Source organism: Canis lupus, chromosome 16, assembly GCF_011100685.1.
Source record: "Canis lupus familiaris isolate Mischka breed German Shepherd chromosome 16, alternate assembly UU_Cfam_GSD_1.0, whole genome shotgun sequence".
Lineage (NCBI taxonomy): Eukaryota > Metazoa > Chordata > Mammalia > Carnivora > Canidae > Canis > Canis lupus.
In genome coordinates, this window is record NC_049237.1 from 5,961,735 (window position 1) to 5,971,497 (window position 9,763).

General features: G+C 41.6%; 1 long non-coding RNA gene across 1 annotated transcript; it reads left to right on the top strand.

Annotated features, from left to right (window-relative positions):
* The first annotated feature begins 1,152 nt into the window (after positions 1–1,152).
* LOC119869515 lies at positions 1,153–9,471 on the top strand. The gene is made up of 3 exons (XR_005371214.1): positions 1,153–1,339; positions 7,987–8,235; positions 8,601–9,471. It is a non-coding gene; the product is annotated as an uncharacterized LOC119869515 (long non-coding RNA).
* The last annotated feature ends 292 nt before the right edge of the window (positions 9,472–9,763 follow it).

Consider the following 9,763-nt stretch of genomic DNA (forward strand, 5'->3'; position numbering starts at 1 on the left):
TATTTACTGAGCACTTATGTACACAGAGTACCTAGTCTAGTCACCGGGGATAGAGCAGTGAACCAAAGAGGTGGGATTCCTCCGTCTATGGAACCTGTAGCCCAATGGAAGGTAACTGACAATAAGAACCCACATGAACAAGACGCTTTCACGTAGTAATCAGTGCTGCGAAGAAAACAGAAGAGTAAGATTGTCAGAGACTGCTTGGAAAGGGAAAAATTGCTCCTTCAGACCTGTAGGCTTGGGAAGGCATTCTCCGGGGTGACGTGGGCTAAGGGGCCAGAGCAAGCAGAGCCTTCGCCATGTATCACTGGCTGAACTCATAGTGTTATCAAGTCATAATTTCATGCATTCTCATCCACTATTTCTTCTAATTTTACCAAGTGAGGGAGCCATCTCCTGCCAGAGAATAAGGACTCCAGCAGGCCACATGACTATTCACGCTTATCAAACTAGTTGTCTCAGAATCACTTTAATCCACAGAAAAGGGATCCCTGGGTGGCGCAGCGGTATAGCGCCTGCCTTTGGCCCAGGGCACGATCCTGGAGACCCGGGATCGAATCCCACGTCGGGCTCCCAGTGCATGGAGCCTGCTTCTCCCTCTGCCTGTGTCTCTGCCTCTCTCTCTCTCTCTGTGACTATCATAAATAAATAAAAATTAAAAAAAAATCCACAGAAAGACCCCAAAGCAGAAACTGGGCATTTCTGTCCAATATATGAACACAAAATAACAAGATGGCTGTACCTTCAACCCCTCCGAGATTGGTTAATGCAGGTAGAGACTGGAAAAGGGACAGGAAGGGTCTCACTTAGACTAGCACCAAAGCCTTGTCCTTTCCAGGCCTGGCAGATGATAATGATGATGATTGATGATGATGATGATGATGATGATGATGCCTCTTCATGAGTAAACTTCGGAGCTCTGGAAGATTCCCACTGGGCTCTCTCTTCTGCAATTCCCTTTGATGGGGAGAGAGCGTTTCTATTTTGGGTGATCTCTTGAGACTCCATCCTCAGCCCCTAGACATTTGCCTCCAAATTATTACTGCTGGCATTTCCTCACTCCACCAGGACAGCCCTATTGGTCAAATCTCAAGACACCTGTACACACATGCTCTCTCCCTTGGGGCCTGCAGCTGGTGCCCTCACCATGCCCCCACAGTCCTAATGTGGCCACATGCTCCTGGCTCTGCCCCAAAAGTTAGCTAGTCTGTTTCTCATTATCTTAACCCCCCAAGCAGGAGCAAAACCTTAGCCTACAAACCTCCCAACTGAAGCATTAACACAGTAAGCTTTGCAAGTGGCCCCAGGAAAGCTCTGGAGCACCACCAGCTTTGAGGTAAGACCTCCTTGACAGACTGGGTTTCATTACATAGCTTTTCTAAATACTTATTCTTCACAAAATCCTCTCTCTTCCACTGTCTAACCCTTTCATTTTATCAAAGGGTTTCAGCAGTTATGGAACAGGTTTATGCCCATTTTCTTTGAAAACCTGAATATTGTGAACTGGCAGCTTGCTTTGAAATCTCCTATCATTAAATCTTTGCACCTGGTAGAAATTTCAACTTTTACTTAAAGGGCAAGATCAAGAAAGTCATGTTGGTCATGGTAAGAAATTTGGGTGTTATCCTAACATAATAGAAAGCCAATAGAGAGTTTAAAACAACGGAGTAGCATGACCTAATCTATGTTTTTAAACAGATCCTCTTGGTTATGACTTAGAGAATGGAATAGGGGAAGATAAGGATAGAGAGCAGTCAGCGGTTACTGCATCCGACCACTCATGGGCAGACGTGAGCTTGTTCTCAAGTAGAAGCACTGGAGGTGGTGAGCAGTGATAACATGCTGGCATATTTTGAAAGCAGATTCAGTAGGATTTGCCTGATATGGGAATGAGAGATAAAGAGGAATCAAGGCGGTGCCTGAGTGGCTCAGTCAATTAAGAGTCTGACTTCAGGGCAGCCCTGGTGGCTCAGCGGTTTAGCACCACCTTCAGTCCAGGGCGTGATCCTGGAGATCCAGGATCGAGTCCCACGTCGGGCTCCCTGCATGGAGCCTGCTTCTCTCTCTCTCTCTCATAAATAAATAAAATATTAAAGAAAGAAAAAAAAAAAAGAGAGTCTGATTTCAACTCAGGTCATGATCCCAGGATCCTGGGACCCAACCCTGCATAGGGCTCCTTTCTCGGCAAGGAGTCTGCTTCTCCCTCTCCCTCTGCTCCTCTTCCTCTACCCTTCTCTCCACCATGTGCTTGCTCTCCCTCTCACTCGCTCTCTCTCTCTCTCAAATAAATAAATTTAAAATCTTAAAAAAAAAGAGAGGAATCAAGGATGGATCTCAAATTTTTAACTGCAGTCACTAGGAAAATGTATGGAGCCATCTACTGAGACGAGGAATATGTTTGTGGGAGGAACTCGGTTTTGGCCATATTAAGTTTGAGACACCTGTTAGATATCCAAAATGAGACATGAAGACGACAATTAAATTGTGAGTCTGGACCTCAGTAAGGCTGGAGTAACAGGTTTGCGAGTCATCAACACTTACTTGGTATTTAGAGTCATTACATTAGATGAGATCATGTGGGAAAACTGTATGGATAGAGACTGGGAAGATGCTGGGAGTGAGCCTTGTACCTTCAGCTTTGAGGGGTTGAAAGGCAAAGGATACAGCAGAAGAGATTTGGCTGACTCTGATATTCAGGAGGGATTCCATTCCCTACGTGCATGCTCAGGAACAAGAGGAGAAAGAAGCAAATGGTGAGGAGAGTCACACAGGAATGAATACTATGCTGAAAAGATTCTAGTTCTGCAGGGTAATGTATCCAGAGTTTGCATTCTGTGTGTTCTGGAGAGATGCTTTAAGGCAGGTACTGTCAATGTGCTCTAACTTTGAGAAGCCCTCTGGTAGGGACCCAAGCCAAGCCCAGTAGAACATCAGTGTTGAAACTGTGCTTTACCCTCTGACTGTCTCAGCAGAGAAACTCTATATATTTTCATCCATTCAACGAAATCCATTCAGCAGGTACTGTCTGTCAGGAACTAGGCCAGGCACATAGGCATGAAGATAAAGATAGTCTTTTGAGGCAGAAGGATAAGTAGACATATGACAGCTCCATACAATAAATGATAAAATAATAACTAATATTTACTCAGTGCTGCTCTATGCATCCCCAGGTATTTCTAAGTGCTTTATATATGTTCATTTTTGAGACTCGTAAAAACTTAGTGAGCATCAAAAATGGTGCTGAGACACTAGAAATCCACATAAAAAAAGAAAAAATTGGACACCATGCACAAAAATGAATTCGAAGTGGATCATAGGACCAAATATAAGAGATAAAACTATAAAACTCTTAGAGGAAAACATAAGAGTAAATCTTCATGACCTTTACTCTTCATGACCAAGAGTAAAAAGCCTTCTTAGGACATTGAAAGCACAAATGACTAAAGAAGACATAGGGAGAGTGTAATAAATAAAAGTTAAAAACTTTTGAGCTTCCAAGGATACCATCAACAAAGTAAAAAAAAAAAAAACACAGAATGGAAGAAAACATTTGCAAATCAAATATCTGATAAGGAATTTGCATCCAGAATATACAAAGAACACTTATAACTCAACGATAAACAGATATAATCCAATTTAAAATGGGCAAAGGAGGCAGCCCAGGTGGCTCAGCGATTTAGTGCTGCCTGATTCAGCCTAGGGTGTGATCCTGGAGAACTGGGATCAGGTCCCATGTCGGGCTCCCTGCATGGAGCCTGCTTCTGCCTCTGCCTCACTCTCTCTCTCTCTCTCTCATAAATTAATAAAATCTTTTTAAAAGTAAAAAATAAAAGTAAAAATAAAATGGGCAAAGGAAAAATAAATAAATAAATAATAAAATGGGCAAAGGATTTGAATAGACATTTCTCCAAAGATGGCACACAGATGGCCAATAAGCACACAAGCGATGTTCCACATTATTATTACTATAAAAATGCAAATTAAAGCAATGACATACCATCTCACATCCATTAGTGTGGCTAAAACCAAAAGGACAAACGAGTATTCGAAAGGATAGAGAGAAACTGAACCATTCATGCACTGCTGCTAGGATTGCAAAAAATGGTGCTACTGCTTTGGAAAATTGCTTGGGTGCAGCTCCTTCCAGGGTTACACACAGTTACCATATGATCCAGAAGTTCCATGCCCAGGTATCCAGATCGACCTCAGTTCACAATGGGGTTATGTCTGGATAAATCCACTGTAAGTGAAAAATACTTTAAGTTGAAAATGCATTTAATATACCTAATCTACCAAACATCATAGCTTGGCCTCGCCTACCTTAAATGTGCTCAGAACACTACAGGTGGGAAAAATCATCTAACACAAAATCTGTTTTATAATAAAGTGTTGAATACCTCATGTCATTTATTGAATATAGTAATGAAAGTGGAAAATAGAATGGCTGTGTTGGTATAGAATGGTGTTATCGATTGGTTGCTTACCCTTGTGATCATATATGGCTTACCGGGGGTAGAACTTCCATGGTCTCACCAAAAAAAAAAAAAAAAAAAAAAAAGGTAACTGTGTGAGATATTGATTAACTTGACCATGGGAATCTTTCACAGTGTATACGTATTAAATCATCACATTACACACTTCATATATATTACAACTGTTGGTCAGTTATACCTCGGTAGGGCTGAAAACAAGACTGGAGTCAATCACAAAATACCTGTAAATGTTGATGGAGAAATGTAGAACACACTTTGCTATGGGATAGCTATTGCATTTGTTTTCAGATACGTATGTCCATGAGAAACATAAACATGACTTGTGCTTATAAAAGAGAGAGAGAACCACTAATACTTTTGATGTAAAATAGAGAAGTCATAAAAAATATCCCCCAAATGGCAGAGATTCAGCTAATACGATCCTTGGAACAATGTTAGATAATAAAATTGTCTATAGTGGTTAAAAATAGTAAATATAAAATCAACATACATGAGAGCATGCTCCTTAGGACATAATGTTATAATGCAGAATAACACTGGCTGAGAATCTAGGGTAGAACCAATCCACGATTCCCTCTTTGAAGAGAGGAAATGGAACATTTAAAATGATAGTCATCACAATGCAGATTGCGAAACAATGAGCAAGGATATAAAAACCCTGCCTGCAATAAAATCTTCACAATTTGTGCCTTTTCAGACTGTCCTGCTGGGTTCTGGGGGGGAGAGCACCACGGTGGTGGAATGAAATGACAGCACCAAGTTTATTGTGTCCTGGTTCCGTTTAAAATTACTGTAAAAGACTGAAAATAAAATCTTGCTTATTCAGCACATTTCTTGAGTCAAATATTTTTACTCCTAAGATTCCAATTTTTTTCATGTTCTGTGCCACATTCTCCACAAAATATTTGTGTCCTAGAAAAGTGCCATCTGTGAGAACAAATGATCCTTTCTGAGAAATTAATAATTATTTTGTTCATTATATTTTTTAAAGATTTATTTATTTATTTTAAAGAGAGAGAGAGCAAGTACGGGGGAGGGACAGAAGGAAAGGGAGAAAATCCCCAAGCCGACTCCTCACTAAGCGCAGAGCCCAATACTCTGCTCCATCCCAGGATGCTGAGACTATGACCTGAGCTGAAACTAAGAGTAAGACGCTTAACCAACTAGCCACCAAAGCACTCCTGTTTTGTTCATTATTGATCATTCCATTGTTCATGCTTTTTCACATATAAAATTCAGAGTCTCTTTCAATACTTCTTGCAAGGCTTTCTTATGTCTGCCATGGCATAAAAAGGAAATAATCATAATACATAAAAATTTTTGTAAAAAGTTAAATATCTGAAATATTAATATTATTTTGTGTACACATATGTATAAATGCAATTCTATGTAAGGAAAATGTCTGAAAGGAATAATGAGTGCGGGATCCCTGGGTGGCGCAGCGGTTTGGCGCCTGCCTTTGGCCCAGGGCGCGATCCTGGAGACCCGGGATCGAATCCCACGTCAGGCTCCCGGTGCGTGGAGCCTGCTTCTCCCTCCAATAACCCTGTATCATCAAAAAGAACAACAGCAAAAGTTCATTTAAGTTTTAAAACTAATAAATCATTTGTAGACAAAATAAGGGAGACTAAATAATTCTACTTCATCTCAAACATTGAACTTAGCCTGTAAGACCCTATGATCTGAGAGACCAGTAAGGATTGAAGTGGCATAGGGCAGGGGAAGGTAGGACAGAGCAGAGCAGGACAGAAATGGAGGCAGTGTTCGAGATTCCACTGTTATTCAAAATTATATATTAATCTTCCAAAGACTGACTGCTGCTTTCCTACAAATCTTCTAGATAAATATCAAACATTTGATTAATTGGTCCAACTAACTCTTTCAGTACATCTGCCCCACCCCTCCCCCGCATACATGTGACACCACTATCAATACTGGCACTACCATCTGACCACCACCATCACAACCCGAGGATTTCACCCTCTTCTCCCATCCTACAGGTAAGAAGACTGAGACCCTGGGAAGGTAATTGACTTTCCCAAGGCCACAACATTGATAAAAGGAAGAAAAGAATGTATTCTTAAATTCAGATCTTTACTCCAAGACCATGCACCATGTCCCCCAAGAGCCCTTATTCATTGGGTTGATTCTCATCATCATCAAAAGTTTCATGCCTTGGAAGCCCTTTAGTTTCCAAGACAGGGACCAAAATTGGGATCTTAGTACTTTCCACTACCTAAATCTCTGCCAGGAGGAGAGTCTGTAGTAGAATACAGGGAGTGGGGCATGAGAGAAGTGTCAATGTTTGGTCCTCAATTTGTACCTTGGGAATCAGTGATTAGGTGGACAATCAGCTGTGATTAGGACTCTTGACAAGCCTAGTCCCAGTTCTCAGGTTCTGACTCCCCAGGATTCCCTAAATTCATGGAAACTGTTCACAAATTTTGAGTCTGAGTCAAAGAAAAGAACCTTCTTGAGGTTTTCGTGATTTCATTTCTCAGGGCTGGGTTACCAGTTGCTACAAGACCAGGATGACCAGGAGACACTAGGATGGAATCCATACTAGTCCGTAAAGTGTGATGCTGTCAAAAGGAAGCAAGGGCTAAAAGGGACCAGTAGTGGGCAGCCCGGGTGGCTCAGTGGTTTAGCACCACCTTCAGCCCAGGGCGTGACCCTGGAGACTCGGGATCCAGTCCCACGTCGGGCTCCCTGCATGGAGCCTGCTTCTCCCTTTGCCTGTGACTCTGCCTCTCTCTCTCTCTCTCTCTCTTTCTCTGTCTCTCAAGAATAAATAAATAAAATCTTAAAAAAAAAAAAAGGGGGACCAGTAGTGTGAGTCAAAGACAACAACCACAGGGATAGAACCACAGGGATAGAATAGGCCAGCAAGGTCCTCCATGCAAAATCAATTCACTTTCCAGGGGTGCCTACAAGACAAGCTATAAGACAGGACCTCTGAAGTTGGAGCCAGCGTTGAAATGAAGCAAAGGAATGTGACTAGATAGCATAGTTAGGCAGAGCAAAACAGATCAAGGTTTATCCAAAAAAGTAAGCTATTGAATTTTGGGTAGAGACTGACTGACTTGAACTCTGCGCTCTTAAAGCCATTCTTGATGTAAGAGAACTAGAGCTTCTGGCAGCATCTGCACTCCAGGAAGGGAGAGCCAGGCTCCATGGATGCCTGTGCCAACCATTGCCTCCCAGGAAACTGTAGGGTTCTAAGGTCTTGTTCCACAGAGCAACTGCTGGGCTATTCCCCAGAGCTGAAGGACATCACATTCTTTATAGCAAAGATACTCTGCAGTGTGTTTATTTCACTGCTCTAGATTAAAAAAAAAAAAAAAAGAAGAAGAAGAATGTTATACAGTTTCTGGCTCTTTCCCATCAGCATCCATAAATACTTTAATTCATTGTGCCACAATGAATCTTCCTCACGGTGTTCATTACCCCTCATTCAGATTCTAAAAGGCATTTGCTTGGTTTCAAACAGATTATTTGCACATCTATGTTCACCACAGCATTATTCACAAGAGCCAAAAGGTGGAAGCAACCCAAGTGTCCATCAACAAACGAATGGACAAATAAAACGGGGTCTATACGGACAATGGAATATTATTCTACCTTAACAAAGAAGAAAATTCTGACATCTGCTGCAACGTGAATGAACCTTGACAACATGATGCTTGTGAGATCATCCAGACACGGAAGGGCAAATATTGTGTGATTCTGCTGAAGTGGGGTACTGAAAGTGGTCAAATTCATGGAGAAAAAAAGTAGACCGGTGGTTGCCAGGGGCTGAGGGGAGGGGGGGTGGAGAATGGGGCATTTTTGTTTAATGGATAGAGTTTCAGTTGGAGAGGATGAAAAGTTTGGAGGCGGATGGTGGCGATGGCTGCATAGCAATGGGAATGTACTAATGCCACAGAAATGTACACTCTACAAAGGCTGAAATGGGGAACTTTCTATTAGGTGTATTTCGCCACAATAAAGTATATTCTCAAAGCATATTTTCTGAATACAGTAGAGGGGGCCTCATCTTTTAAATGCATGCTTCGATTTCAGACATTGCTCTTGGCCTAATAGAAAAATATGTTTTTCTTTCAGAGCACAAAGACTGTCTTCTCTGGTCTCCGCATCTCCCACAGAGTGGGCACAAAGGAAATACTTGTTGAATGAATGGGCTTGGTTGTTGTCCTTCTTAAAATAATCTTTACGTGTCACCCTTCTACAAATTGCATTACTGACATATTTTGCTACAGATGCCTTCGAATTTTTGGTTATTTCGGGACACTGAGTTCGTGAGACTTTATATAAATGCTATGATAGCAAACAATAGTGCTTGTGTCTACCTTGGAAATGCTGAGAAGCAATGTGTATGTTGGACACACAAAGACGTCTTCAGTCTTGTTCTCTGGAGCCCTGAAAATCTGGTCTTGCTGCTAAAGGCCAGTGATTATTTTCCCAAAAAATAACAGACTAGTAGAATCTCGGCTTGCAATAATGCATGTAACAAAAGCAGATAATATAAAAAAATGTTATTGATTCACATAAATACAGTCATCGGCTTTAATTTAAGACTTGCAGCTGTTCTCCCAGTTTCCTTATGGATTTTTCTGTTACAGTACAAAGGAATTAGAATCTAAACGCTTCCCAATTCTAAACCTTTGGACCAGCTATTTTTTCTCCTCCATTGGAAACTTTTCAGCAATAAGGACAATAGTTTCCTTGAATCTGACCCCTACAGGATAGAAGGGATCCTGCTTCTGGTGATGACCCAAATCACAGTACATCCAAGGAGTTTGTCAGCCACCCACCTCCGTCCTAATCTGATATCCTAGGAAAACTATAGTGCTCCTTGGAGGCAGAAATCCATGTTGCTCTCAAAACTATTGTACCTTAGGGGCACCTGGCTGGCTCAGTTGGAAGAGTGTGTGGCTCTTGATCTCAGAGTTGTGAGTTTGAGCCCCACGTTGGGTGTAGAGATTACTTAAATAAATAAACTTTTTTTTTTAAGATTTTGTTTATTTATTCATGAGAGACACAGAGAGAGAGAGAGAGAGAGGCAGAGAGACACAGGCAGAGGGAGGAGCAGGCGCCATGCAGGGAGCCTGATGTGGGACTCGATCCCAGGTCTCCAGGATCAGGCACTGGACTGAAGGCAGCGCCAAACCGCTGAGCCACCAGGGCTGCCCTAAATAAATAAACCTTAAAAAAAACCTATTGCAGTTTAGTTCTGATGTAAGTGATATAATCATCTAATGACAAAG